This window comes from Strigops habroptila, chromosome 1, assembly GCF_004027225.2.
Source record: "Strigops habroptila isolate Jane chromosome 1, bStrHab1.2.pri, whole genome shotgun sequence".
NCBI lineage: Eukaryota > Metazoa > Chordata > Aves > Psittaciformes > Psittacidae > Strigops > Strigops habroptila.
In genome coordinates, this window is record NC_044277.2 from 123,251,629 (window position 1) to 123,267,227 (window position 15,599).

A 15,599-nucleotide genomic window follows, 5' to 3' on the forward strand; every position below is an offset into this window, starting at 1 on the left:
TGGATCTATTGAACCCCAGTTAAAGTTAGGACAGCGAAATAAAACAAGGCTACAACCTGCCACTTGCAGTTTTCCAAGTATGTTATTTATATACCTTAGAGACTAAATGCTCATGCTCAAGGGAGTCATGACTCACCACCCCCACCTGAACATACATCACTTCAGGTTATTTCCATCCATTCACTACCTCTTCCATTAACTTCCCCTCTGCGGTAAAGAAACACATTCTGGTATTTCAAAGGGATAGATAAAGACACAGATGCAGATCATCCAAAGGGTTGTTTTCCTGATTCTTTTCTCAATGCTGTGATAAGGACTGTGTGCCTTGCTGCCTTCCCTCCTGCCGAGTATCATTCTGGCTGCTCTTTGTTTGCAGTTTGTGTTAATGTAATCTAAACTCCTGTCAGCATGATCAAATTTACACTGGTATCAATCAGCTTGCAGTATATGGTGAATGCTTTAACATCATAGTTCCTGGTATTATGTCAACATAGTGCTAGTAACATTTAAATCATTAGCTATGCAGATGACCTTTTAACTTTCCTTAGGAGCATCTCCCACAGTTGTACAGAGTCAGCATGATGATTACTACAGCATTCTGAGGGTGGCATGTTAAGAGTCACCCGTCGTCTTGATAAGGGACCAAAAATGCAGTAGCATGCCATTGGGTATGTCCCATGACACAGACGTTGCCTGGTGTGCTAGATGCTGGGAAATGCTGCAGGGGCCCCAGGCCAGAGCCAGAAAAGCATTGCTTTCCTTGATGTAAATAACCTCTAACAATTCCCCAGCAGTTACATCAGTTGAATTATTTTTTCCACAGTTCCCTTTGGAAAGGTACCCTCTCTGGTCCTGTCCTATCTTACTCTTTTCATTTTAATAAACATGTTTTCCAGAAGGACACTGAACAACTTGACCAGTGCTTGAAATATGCAATGGCCTTATTCTTCCTTTTTTTTTTTTCCATTAGAAAAGTTAGTAATTTTTTATTTTTTAAAAAATTAATTTTATGCCTGGTACACTGTTTACAACATGTTCAAAAGGGTATGTTTCCCAGTTCTAGTAGAAGTGTATGGATTGTCTGATCCCAGCTGCTGCGTGTACTTGCTACATAGCCTTGATTTGGCCTAAGAGAAAGGTTTTATGCTTGTAGAACACATTTATTCTGTGTTATGACTGGGAAGATGAGCTGTCAGCATTAAATCCAGACTTTCAAATGCTTTTTGAAGTATTTGGGGATCTGACAGCTGTGTGTCTGAAAATAACTTAAGAAAAAGTTGTTTATAGTAAAGGACAGGGTTGATGTGCTCACTAACTACTGCTTTGCTGAAGAACTTGCTGTAATATTCAGTACTCATCAAAGTTCAGATAACAACTGACGAGTTCACATATGAGTAAAGTGGACAATTTTCAGCAGGATCGTATGAAATCTTCTTGACAGCTGCAAATAGTTTTAAGTATTATGCACAGATATTGCAATATGAGATAATAGAGGAGATCACTGAGACATCCTTGAAATGATGGGTTAACTTCTCAACAAGAGGGAAGTTGTGTGTTATTTCCAGTTACTGGATAGTATGTGAATGAAGTCCTGCTCCAGTGTCCACTGCATTTGGTTATATGTTTCCAGTTGTTTCATCAGTAGTCTCCAGTGGAACTGGATCAAATCTCTGTAAGATAGGAGAGGGCAAAATGCCCACTGAAAGGAAAAAGTTAGTTTAAGGCTTCATATTTTAAATGTTTCAATAATTTTAAAAAACTTTCAGAAAAATATTTTGAAGTCTGATTTGCCCCTTATAACACGTTGAATGTTGCTTCGTGTAGGATCTCAGTGAAGAGAGCCCCCTTCTTACTTTCAGTCAGCTGCTGGGGCCATGGCCACCACATTCTGTTAGCTTCTGTGAGCTTCCCAGACTAGACATGCATGACACCTCAGATAGCTTCACTAAACTATCCCAGCCATGTCCATACAGTATAGACTCCTTCTAGGACAGATATTCCATGCAGTGATCCTATCAAGGCCTTTTTAAGATTCATACTGCTATGATAAAAAGGGCTCTGATTAGCTGTTGCTATTACAACTTGGGCACCTCATAGCTAATGACTGAGAAGAGTTCATCTTGCTGGGCTTTTTTTTTGTATTGGGGAGAGAGAGGAACTTGAAGAGAAAGTCAACTTAAGACCCGTACTCAAAACAAGACTGGTCAGAAGATGAGACATGGATTGTAAGTGCTGCATACTTTGTTCCTAGCAATGCACACAAGCCTCCTGCATTGTTCAAAACATCATTACTTTCCTTACTCCCTCAGATTTTAGATACATGCTTTTGCTATCAGTATGAACAATGTTTTTTCCCATGACTCAGTGATGTATGTATGTTTAGAAAACTCCCTAAACATTTTACATGTGTAACTCTGTTGCCTGCATTACCTTAATTATGAAAACTGGATACTCAGCAGTGAAATTCTGAAACTGGGTACTCATTAGGGAATCAGATGCAGGTCACCTCAATCCAGACACGTTGAGTGGTGCTGAAGGCTTGGCACCTCTATGCACCTGTTAGTAGGGTAGGAAATAAGGTTAATCTGGAGAAGAGGGGAGGATGCCTGAATTGAAGACCTCATACCTTATCCTTTAGGGAAGTAGTTTTTCAGTCAGCTGCACACAGATGCTTACTATTTGTCACAGGAGATGCAGAGGGATGGGAGAGCTCTGCTCAGCAGTGGAGAGAGAACAGTAGGCATGGCTGAAGTAAGGTCCTGCCTTGGAAGGCAGTGGAGGCATGTTTTTTGTATGAACCCATGTCAGGGCCTTTGCAGATTGGGAGGGGGTTGGACTGAGTGAGCGGGGCTGCTTAGTCTCAGGAGGACACTAAATCCTCAGTCCCAACTCTCACTTCCTGTGGGCAGTGTTCAGTGCTGTATTCAGAGTCAATATCCTATGCTTTGTGTTGGGGAAGATAGTGGAGTTAGAAGTAGAGTAGAGTTACAGTTAGGGAAAGGAAGAATGAAATGAAAATTGAAAGAACCTAGATACTGTCATGTTCTGTGTGATCTGCATGGATATGGACAGGTCTGCTGTTGATAGTGCGCTTAGACAACATTTTCGTTTACATATTCAGGTCATGTATTTTCTTGTGGACACTAATCACTTTGCTATTTTTGCTTTAACGATTATTTCAGTTTTATGTTTAGGGAATGAAAGTAACCCAGAGTGGTTTTGTACCACCTGTGTAATTTAGAGTTGGTATCCATACAGGATGATGGGTTATGATTTATTTCAGTGAAAATTTCAGTCACAAAGTATGCCGAAGGCAATGGTTTGGGTTCAGAAAGAGATCATGAAGGGCAACCATTACGGAAGACAAAGGGTTTCTCTTTCTAATTTCTACATTCACAAGATTATCAGTGAGGTAGCATCGTCTTTACCATGGCTTGAGTATGAAACAATGTGAAGCACTTCAGCTCCATTTCTCCAACATTTTTGACTTCAAAACCTGTCAACAATATATTTCTATATTAAAACTTTTGAGGGTGACACTGCCAAAACAAAAACCATCTTGAGGCTGATTTTTGCAGTAGATCTGTATCAAACTGACTGTCTTAATGGGAATTTACAGTCCTGAAAATCAATCCGTGGAGTAGGCTGCACTGGGGAAGGCTCTGGTGATAACTGGCAAAGAGTCTTCTGGGAGAGTAACCTTCTGAGAAAGAACCCTGATCCAGTATCCCTGGAAGACATTCCAGGTGGTGGAAGGTGGAAGGATAATTGCAAAGTGTATCATTTGCACACTTCATGCCGTGCATCTTCCTTCAAAACACACTTCTCTCCCCACGTCTGTGGTCTGTTACACAATCATTTTTATAAAGTGAAGAATTCTGGTCCAGTGACCAAGGTCTTTTTGAATACTACAAATCCTAGATTCAAAACTTTCTATTGCTAGAAAAGATGCAGTTTAAAAAAAAAAAAAAAAGGAAAAGAGTGATTTTTACTTTTGTTCATTTTCCTCTCTACTTACAAAATATAACATCGGGAAACCTTATTTTAAAATGCTTTTCTATAATGTTTTATTTCACTTCATTCTACATACTTGGTTGTCTCATAGTGAAGCATGTTTTATAGTCTCCCCTGTCTGTAGTTTTGGAACAAATATTATCTGTGTGAAAGGTTGCCTGCATAGATGCCACTGGGGGTGAGCGATAATGTAACCTCCAGGGCATGGTAGTGCTGCCACCTATGTTCATTCACTCAGCTCCAGACCTTTTCTGAACCTTGTCTCATGGAGATTACCCATCACCCAGTAGAGTAGTGTTACAGTCAGTGAGACGGTAAAAAAAAGAAGTTCTGCTTTGGAAGCAAAAGAAATGTCTCCATATGCAACCTGTTTATCCAGCTAGCAACACAAAATGTTTCCAAGAGGCACATGTATTTCATACCCGTGACTACCACCCTTCTTGATCATGACTTTCAGAGCAAGGTTTGCATTCCTTTCTGAATGTTAATGTTTTAATCCTTATTTTTCCTAACATTATCTATTTTATGGATTACTTAATAATGTTTCACTGTACTTCACCTCTACAAAAAACCCAAACCAGTCCACCCCAAAACAGCAAACCCAGCAAATCAACTCCAAAAAACTCTGCATGGTTTATGTACTGCTTGTGGCTGTTTTTTCTGGTGTGTCACATTCTCCTGATGGACAGGGAAACAAACTCTCTTCTTCTGATCTGGAAAGCTTTACGATTAAAAGTTTTTGGGAAGAGAAAATGTGGCTAGCTGGAAGTGACTTATCTTCATACATGATGTCAGATTTGAACTACCTGGGTAAAGATTAGATTTCTGATAATTCTTACAAAACAAACTTATAGGCTGCACTATATGAATATGATAACAGGCATCACCTAGAAGAATGATGTCAAAACCAAATCTATAAAGTTTGAACTACTATGGGTTATGAGCAACCTTTGATGTAACAGTAGGGTTTTTCCAAGTTCAGGTTCTGTTCTGCTAATAGGTAAACATGAACCATTGTCCATTCTGTGAAGAGTAAGATTTTTGAGGATATCAATTTTCTGTAAGTATAAATGTGTACTTCTTATGTATATAGATCTTTGGTATATATAGCATACTATATACTTATAAAAGTATAAAAAGATTCTTTTCTTTGACAGAATATTGGTGAGAACTGACCCTAATTCTGCAAGGAATTTCAGTTCAATTCTGCACTGAAGATACAATGTGGATAGGACAATGAGCAAGGTAATATATTATTATCATCTAATTTCCAAGCAAACAGACTGTGAGCGTTTGAACTAAGTCTAGACATAATTACAGCCTGATTACATCTGCTGCATGGCATAAACCCAAAGCTACTAGCTTACATAAATGGAAATTATTTAGTTTAATAAAGGTATGAAAGAGGTATAAACAAAACTCAGACAACTTAGTTTCTGACAGAAGCATGGCAGTTGTAGGTGTTGATTCTTTAGAAGTACCCTATTTATGAACACTAAGCAGCAATATAATGGCATGGCATTCCTTTTTTTACTCTGGGAGGCAGTATTTAAATATCACCTTGCAACTGAACAATAAGAACTGAATAAAATGAGAAATATTATTTACTATTCCATGGAGTTCTCCCCCTCCTTATGTCTAAATTAGTAGAAGATGTGTTGTTTTTCTCTTTTGCAAAGTGTCAGCATTTCCACAATACATAAATCTTTTCCCACCTTAGAAATAAGCAGTTCCTGATTCATCTTTTGTCTGAGAGCATGGCATACCATGCTCTCAGACATGGTATGCCATGCTCTCAGACATGGCCAAGTATCCACATACAGCATGATTTGTGGTTTGGCTCTGAGCAGAGATTGTAAGGGGAGATATGATATAGACATACATAAATAGATTAGGTATTTAGGATTCAAAATAAGTCATTGCCAGATCTAATCTAGACCTCTGGTCAAGCTATACCTGTTTTCTCTTTTAACACAGACAAATTCAGTAATATTTTTTTGGAAAATCCTACAGAGTTGAAAATGGAAACTTCCATAGGAATTCAAGTTTATTCTTCTGAAATTATTCTATGCATTCAAGTTTTCCCTTTAAAATTTTCAAAGCTGTGCCAGTTCATACTAACTGTCTGTCCATTTGTTTAAAGCAATACCAGCTAAGAAATTAATGGGGGAAAGTATTGCCACTAGGTCTCTGTGTACACTCGTCATGCAAAAATGGAAGGAAATGTGTTTAGAACTGACAAATGCCTTTTATAGGCCCAAGTTTCTGGGAGTGCAACTCAAAACATCTTAAATGGACAACTGATCTTTCCTTTAGAAAATTGACTTCCAGACTTAAACTGAGCTCTACTACAGCCACTACTGTATCCCTGGACTTTGGCATAGTGAAAATATCTGCTAGGGAAACTGCTGCAAAACATAAAAGCTTGTTCTTCCTAGCCCAGAAAAACTAAGTTTCTGATTAGTGCTTTTAATGAAAGTTTACTCCCGGAATGAGGAAAATCTTGGTGTGCACTGTGCAAACATAGTATATGTAGCTGTTATGAGAAATATGTTTTAGCTATCCTTGGTAAATAATCAGAAAGAAAACTTGGAATTTATCAAACTCCCTAAATTAATTGTATTCTAATAAATAAAGAAGCAACAAGAAAGTTATTTTGTCTAGAAAGCAAAAGGATTTGAAATACACAGTACACTTTATTACAGTGGATGAATTTTGACTATGTTCTTCAAGACACCCCACCCCAGCAGATTTCTGTGGCAGTGCAGGATGTCATGACAGTAAACTCGGCCTAGGTTAAAAATGACTGTGTGGAACTGTCTGAGCTCAAGGCTGTCGCCTACTGAGATCCTGAAATGTTTTGTTCTTGCAGGGCTGATCCTTTATTTTGCCTGGTTGCTTTCAGGCATACTTAAGACTCCTATTTACAGTTTTTATTTTCATTTGTTTTCAGTGTTTATAGTTGGTCATTCGAGTGTCTTTTGATGTTCAGTAAAGAATTTTTTTTTTTAATCATATTTGCAGATTTCTGAGCAGAAATGACAAATTTTCCAGAAAAATCTTCAATCTGCTTTAGCAATCCCTTACTTTTGCCTTTTACATTCCTGCACTGTGTCACCAGATAGATATACAAAAAACAATCTATCATTGCATCATTTTATATGACCAACGACAGCCCTAAAGGATGTGGAAAGTCTGTAATTACTTTGGAGATTACTTTATTACAAATTCTAGAAAAAGAATATTTCTTTTTCCTGAATATTTTGTCCACTGTTTTACTTATTAGTTGCAGGCCAGCTCGTGTTTCTGATGGTGGCAGTGATGGATTAAAATAAAGCAGGAATCTTAGCTACAGCATACATATTAGAAAGGGTCCAGTCCCAAGTCAAATCGCCACACAGAAAGAGATGACCTTCAGGTGACTTGGCAAAAGGAGTCATTCTGTGGATCCTGCACAAAGGACTGTCAAACCTGCAGAAGTCAGTTGATGTCAACAGAGTAAAACACATTTCATATCAGGTTCAGTATGCAGCAGAAATTTAGACAGTAGTATCTGAAACATAATAATGATCACAACACAGTGGGACATAAGCAAGCCAGGAGGTTACTGGAGTGCGTTGATAGCTCCCTCCTCCAAATGATAGAGGAGGCAATAAGGAGAGGTGCTTTGCTGGACCTCATACTCACCAACAAGGACAGACGTGTTAGGGATGTGAAGATCAAAGGCAGCCTTGGCTGCAGTGACCATGAGTTTACTATCCCGAGTGCAGCGAGGCTGGTGAAAAGCAAACTCACAATCCCGGACTTCATGAGAGCTTTGGCTCTTCAAAGCTCTTGGAAGCTCTTCTGCTTGGAAGAATCTTGTGGGAGGAAGTGGAGGGCTAAGAAAGCTTGTTTATTTCAAGGATAAACTCCTGCAAGCTCAAGAGAGTTCCATCCTAATGAAAAAGAAATCAGGCAAAAATGCCAAGAGGATAAACAAGGAGCTCCTGGCCAAACTCAAACACAGAAAGGAGCATACAGAGGGTGGAAACAAGGATGGGTAACCTGGGACCAATACAGAAACATCGTCCGAGCATCCAGAGATGAAGCTGGGAAAGGTAAAGCACAAATGGAATTGAATCTGGCCAGGAATGCCAAAGAGAACAAAAAGGGCTTCTATAAGTACATAGGTGTCAGAAGGATGACCAGAGAAAATGTTGGCCTGTTGCTTAATGAGATGGGGGACCTGGTTACGCAGGACATGCAAAAGGCTGAGGTTCTGAATGCCCTCTTTTCTTCTCTTTTTACTATCAAGACCAGCCTTCAGAAATCCCTGTTCCCAGAAACCAGGAGAAGCTGGAGCAAGGAAAATGTACCCTTGGTGGAAAAGCATCAGGTCAGGGAGTACTCAAGCAAACTGACATACATAAGGGCATGAGCCCTGATGGGATGCACCCATGAGTTCTGAGGGAGCTGGCAGATGTCATTGCGAGGCCACTCTTGATCATCTTAGATTGATCATGTTGACTGGGAGAAGTGCCTGAAGACTAGAGGAAAGCAAATGTCACTCCTGTCTTCAAAAAGGGCAAGAAGAAGGACCCAGGGAATTACAGACCGGTAAGCATCACCTTGATCCCTGGGTAGGTGATGGAGCAGCTAATCCTGGAAACCACTTCCAGGCACATGAACAATCAGAAGATCACCAGGAGTAGTCAGCATGGCTTCGCTAAGGAGAAGTCATGCTTGACCAACTTGTTAAATTTCTACGATGAAATGACTGGCCTGGTAGATGAGGGAGAGCAGTGGATATTGTTTACCTGAACTTCAGTAAGACCTTTGTTGCTGTATCCTGTAAGATCTTTATAGACAAGCTGTTGATACATGAGCTGAATAAGCAGGCAGTGAGGTGGGTTGAAAACTGGCTGAATGGCCAGGCCCAGAGGGTGGTGATAAGTGGCATGAAGGCTTTGCTGGACTCTCTCTATTATGCCCATGTCTCTCTTGTACTGGACACAGCACACCAGTGCTGAGTAGAGAGGAAGAATCACCTCCCTTGACCTGCTGCCAACACTGTTCCTACCACAGCCCAGGAGCATTCCTTGCCACAAGCACAAATGCTGGCTCATGTTTAACTTTGCATCTACAAGGACCCCAGATCCTCTTCTGCAAAGCTGCTTTCCAGCTGGGTGGCCCCCAGCATATACTGACACACAGGCTGTTTCTCCCTAGGTTCAGTACTTTGCACTTTCCCTATTGAACTTCTTAAGGTTCCTGTCCACCCATTTCTGTCAAGGTCCCTCTGGATGGCAGCATGACCTCTGGGGCATCAGCCACTCCTCACAGCTCCCAGTTTTCTGTCATTGTTCAAACCTGCTAAGGTTACACTCTGCCTTATCATCCAGATCATTAATGAAGATGTTGAACAGGATTAGAGCCAGCATTGAGCCCTGAGGTACACTGATAGTCCCTGGTCTTCAACTAGACTTTGTGCCACAGATCACCACCCCCTGGGCCCAGCCATTCAGCCGGTTTTCAGTATACCTCACTGCTCAATCCAGGCCATACTTCATCGGCTTGGCTATGAGGATCTTGTGAGGGACAGTGTCAAAGGCCTTAGTGAAGTCCAGGTAGACAATATCTACAGCTCTCCCCTTGTCTTTATGCTTTATGCTCTGCCTCTAATTTCTCGTTGCAATTCCCTCACTTATGGTTACCAGAGAGGCAGAGTTAAGTGCACCAGTATACAGTTTTCAGAAAAGTGACCTTGTCAAAGAGACGATCAATTCCACTACAATCTGAAAGCGTTTGACTTTGACATGTAAGAGAGGAGACAATATTATCATTAATTCCTACGTGAGTAGGAATTCAGTCTGCTAATGTGTTGCCCTTGCCGGAGTGCCTTGTTGCCCTGCCACCTAGTGGCAATATATCACTGTATAGCAGTAATTAAGTCCATTTATAACATTAACTTTATTATGATCCTCACACTTTAAGGAGGTATTTTATTTTTCTTTTCTATGTATTAACCCCCCTTTGTACTAATGGAAGGTCAAGCATCAATCAATGTTAAGAGTCTTAATGAAAATTCTTATATGTAATGAGAACCCTGAACAAATAGGAGGATCAAGAATACTGAATAGCTGTATTTTATTAGCAGTGTATCAAACACTTCAAAATACCAATACTTGAGCAAACTCAAAATACAGAGACGAGTAAGGAAACAAAAGTAGTGTTTTCATAATAAGTCATTTAGGTCTGTTTTTCTTATCTCATAAATTAGACATAAAAGTTCCTGCTTAAACAAGAAATTAAAGGACAACCACACCCCCCAAAAAAACCCAAAACAAACAAAACAAACAAAACCAAAACCAACCAACCAAACAAATGAAAAAAAACCCCAAACAACAAAGAATGGTGGTTGTTCCAATCACTCTGTTATATCATATATATGCTCTACCCTGGAATATAACCATATCCACCCACTCACCTGTCATATCTTCCTGAAAAGTGTGATGGTTAATGATACAATGTGCAGTGAAATAATTTCTTCCATAAGAATTGAAGGGATGCATTCATAGACTAAAGAAGCATGCATAATTTAAGTTCACAGGGACAGAATCTATGGTCTGGATGACAGAAAGCTGGACAAGATGCTGACTTTTCAGGGGGTGGTGTTGTGCAGCAGCTCACTCTTCTGAAAGATCTCAGCCACTTCGTCTGGAGACTGAACATCCAAATGCTTCCCATCAACTGATATGATTGATCCTGACTTATCTGAAGAAGGGGATGATTATGAAAATGCACTATGCAAACAGAGGTAGCAAGTGCACTTACAGTGGAAGACTTACATTGGGGCATCTCTATGGGCAGAGATCACAAAATGAGAGGCTGCAGCTTTGGGTAGCAGAACACAGGACTGATATTGATGGCATGAGCCTGATGATCCATTTGCTGTGTGAATGGCCATGCCAGACTGATTTCACAACTCCAGAGTCACTTCATATGTAACTCAGCTTATCTTGGAGGAGGGCAGTGGTCTGAAATAAATGCTGGGGCATGACAGTGGCATGTAATGCAAAAGCTTCTTCTTCAACATCACATTTAGATGGTGATGCTATACATCAGTTTGGTGTGAAGTTTTTCATATGCATTCTGAGCAAGGGGGATTTTGACATTGACTTCTGTGTAATCAGCATTGTCTCCTATACACAGACATATAGATATAGACTCCTATATCACTGCGGTGCTACATGCTTACGTATCCCACGGAGCTCACTGAAACTTTTTGCACAGTCTGTTTCACAGCCTACCCATATGTTAGAGGTTTTGGGACAAGGATAGAATACTTCCCAAATATGAAGGAAACCCATACAAATAAAAATTTATATGTTAAAAGATTAGAACTATCTCAGCATGCATTGAAATTCATTGAAATGAAGTTTCTTGTTTATACCTAAACATTCTTCAGGTAAGCAGAGAAGATATTATAATAAAGCCTTTGTATATAAAGCCTATAATAAAGCCTAAGTAGAACATTAGCTGTCTTTTTTTAGGATAGTCCCCCCAAAAAACACATATATAGGGTGAACCAGTGGAAAGCAGAGTATCTGGTTGTGCCTCCAAAAGATATTTGTATTTACTGGAGAGAGTTGTATGTATACTGTCTAGGCACGTACACAGAACTGGTTTTATGTTCATCATAGTCATGCCGAGGTGGGGATAGATTCATCTTCCTAGTGTGGAGTGTGACACATAGGTAATAGTTCCTCTTGCACGGTTTGACATTTTTCACAGAGATTTACTTTTCTATTAACTCTATGTCTCCTTTATAGTAGTAATACCATAAAGGGTTTTTTTAGGGCACCAAGGGGAAAAGCAGTATGCTTTTATAAATCCATCTACTCTAATTAGTGGTTACAAACACAAAACTCCATTATAATAATATCGTCATAGTGTAAAATCAGTAATGGCTTTCTAGATCTTTATATGAACTGGGGTTTTTTTCCTGTGTAACCCTGGAACAGGATTTCTTGGATGTGTAATAGATTGGGGGACAATTACAGCACCTCTGTAAACTTTTTACTCCTAAGCTGCTTACGATGCTTTCAACATAATTCCAAGTTATCATCATTTTGCCTTGCTTAGTTGTATTAATAGGACATTAACAAAAGCTGCTGTAGTGAGCAGGGGTTTATATCTCTACTGTACTGCAAAGCCTGACAGTTAATTTTCAAAAATGAATTCCTACTAATGAGTTATGACTCCTGGATGCTTTTGGAGAGGCATTAACAATATGTGCCAGACCTGCCAGCTGTGCTGCCGGGAGATTGTGAGATCCCCAAAGCACACACGGGCTGCAGGCAGCTGACAGGCAATTATGTACAAGAAGGTATTATAGAAAACACTGCTCAGCAGGTGCAGCCCAGGGAAGAAGAGGCAACACTAGCCACTGACAAAGAAATGGAAATGGTTGCTGAGATATGAACTGGTGGCACGTCATATCTGTCCTGTGAAATACACAGTCCCAAGGCTGCAGTAAAACCTCTAGCTTGGTGTTAGCTACATCTACACAGAGACAGGCTGTGAGAACTGAAGTGTCTAAAGGTGAATATCTCACAACATGCATTTACATGATATTTTACAACGGATGGGGATCGTTGATGTGTAGCTCATCTGACTAAAAGATGTCATCCACATTTAGGCTACAGGCATCTCCCAAAGCGAAGGCCTATGTTCAGTCAAGCAGCAGGTGTCTTGCTCCCCTGCTCATTCAGAGGGAAGCGTAGAGGCATCAAAGGCTGCAGGTGGAGCTGTGCAGTGCTCCAGCATCCCTGAGATGTTTGCCAAGGCGGCTGCGAGGCGAACCTCTCACCCTCTCTCCCATGTACCATACATTGCTTTCCCCCCTGAAGAAGGCCTTGGAAGCCTCTGCTCTTCCCCAACAGATGAGAACCCTGTGTAACACCAAGTCCCAGAAATGCCAGCGTCACTGCAGAGATGCAGGGTGGCAGCACTGTTAGGAACAGCAGATCTCCAGCTCCACGTGCACACCTCAGCCACATCATTGCCTTCTGCTAGTTACATGAGTGGCAAGAAGAAACACCTTATCTTGGGAAAGGTTGGGGTAGGGTGGGCTTGCAGTGTGGCACAACAGCACCTTGAGCAAATACTGCAGCAGAGTCAAGACAATGCTGACAAATTTCTCTGCTGACACAAAATTTCATGGGCAAAAAAGGAAGATCCTCAGTTTGGGTTAAGAGGTCCCTGCTTTCCCCAGACTCATGGCACCATGCAGCCAATTAGACCCATGTCAGCTCTGCATCGGCCGTGGTGGATGATGCCAAATAGCCCTCCTGTAAGCATGTCAAACTGCACACACAAAATCAGTGCTTGTTTTAGCCATTTCAAAACACGGCTTCTGTCTCCTCCACAAGGAAACAACCCTTTCCAGAATCACAACAGTGTGGTGCATCTGAGATGACATAACTCTGCCAAGAACTCTGTTTCCTTCTCCATATTGGGCATCATGAATAGACAGTTTGGGGACTGTCACATTCCCTACACTGTCCTCATGTGGTCCCACAAGGAATGTGGGTCCACGGTTTTCCTACTGTGGCACCTAACTGATACTCCACTCTGAAGCTGTCTTCATACAGACAGGCTCTGGGATATGGTTCCATTGCAGCAGCTAGGGAGTAGGTCCATAGGGCAGGAAACAAGGAATTTAACACAACTGATGCTTCCAGCAAGACCAGCAGTAAGGTTTCAGTGCAGACACAAGGTGTCTCCTAAAGACACCTTAATGCTGATCTTTCATCCCTCAGACACCAGCAAGTCAATGAGCAGTACTCCTGACCAGACTACATTTTTCTTTTCTCTGTACAGACCATTGCTAGATGTCTCACAAGCTACATGTGAATATGGTCTGTGGATGGGTGCTTACATGATTTGGCCATCACAGAGTCTGGCCACTTTCAGTGGTCCAAGAAGTAAGAGAGATTTATGTACACAGACTTCGACCTCCCTAATCCACCCCTTCTCTCTCTAGTATCCACTGCAGCCCATCACTCCTGGCACACAGCTTTCCAGCAGAAAGAACTCTTCTTCACAGATGGCCTTGGTCTTATCTTCTCAATCAGCATCTCAGATTTTGATCTGCCTTCTGAAGATGTGCAATGTACTCCAGAAAACAAAGCCAGCAAGTATTTCACACTAAGATGTGCTGAGGCACTTTGGCACTGCCGAGCACTATTGCAATAGTATGGTCCCTCACAGCTATATTTCCCACTGCCTACAACCAACCCAGCACCTTCTTAATAATTAACTCTGTCAAGATGGTGTTCAGAAGGAAAGCCACCCAAGTGAGGCCCTGCTATACCTGATCATCACAGTCCCAGAGGTATGACAAGTTGCCACTGCTTGGGACCATGAACTTCATGCAGTTATCTCCTATTTTTTGGGTGGAGACACAGATACAGAGTCTTTCCTTCTTTCATCACTGTCTCAACATCATCTGGGGGTTGTGCTAGAGGGATTCCTAAACTTGTCATCACAGCACCAACATCTTTGACTAACATCACCTATCCTTTCTCTGCTCAGGGAGACAGCTGTCATTAATTCACAGAGAACTACTCCTGGTGCTACTGTCACCTCAGCCTCTGCAGCTCCTGCCAGACCCTCCTTCCTCAAAAGCCTTAAGAGTGAGTTCCTCCACTACAATCCTGGGAGACAAGGGAAGGGCAGTGATCCCTTTTAGACCCTCATCAATCCTTAACACTATTGCTCTTGAACCCTCACCTGTATCTTGCAGAGCTGCTTGTTCTGAACCTTGTCCAGACCTTGTCCAGACCTAAATTTCATCTGAGGCCTTAACTCTCCCTAATCCCTATTTACTCTAATTGACTGGCTTTAAACCCATCTAGTGTACAATTTCCTAGACAAGCCTTCTGCCTCCATCTCTTCTGCAGTCTCCACTAACCTCTGGGCTAAGCACAGTGGGGCCGGAGTTTTTATTACCAGTGGACAAGATTTGTTCTTGCCCCTGGCACCTCACTCTAGAGATGCCTTTTTGGTGCAGACATTATTCTGTCATGCCGGGAGAAAGGAGGCAGGCAGACCTTGAAAAAGGCACTGGCCATTAAATTCCTACATCGCAGGGGATGGATTAGTGGGGATGTGTCAGTTTTATATATGTGAGAGTGACATAGGCATCCCTCAAAACAAAAATGTCGGAACTGAACTGCCTACCAAGCAGAGACATCTCAGTGCAGGAGATGGGAGTGTTAAAAATTGTGGGGAAGTAGTCAAGATGAATCATCGTCATACCCCACAACGTCTAAAATGGCACTAGATGCCTGCCTGCTTTCAGTCCCAAATCATAATCTCAGTGTCCTGTGAGTTGAGGGATCCCAAATCACCTTACCTTCTTTATGCCACAGACACACAGCTCCCTGTTCAGGCATGAAGTGGGGACAGGTAGCTCTGTTCAAGTCATGCTAAGCAACCCTATTAATTCTGGCTACATGGAGGCAGCCTCCTAGCTCTAGGCTGAAATGCATAAGTGATTTGATTTTCCAAAAGCCTGGCTATGAAGGCCACTTGTC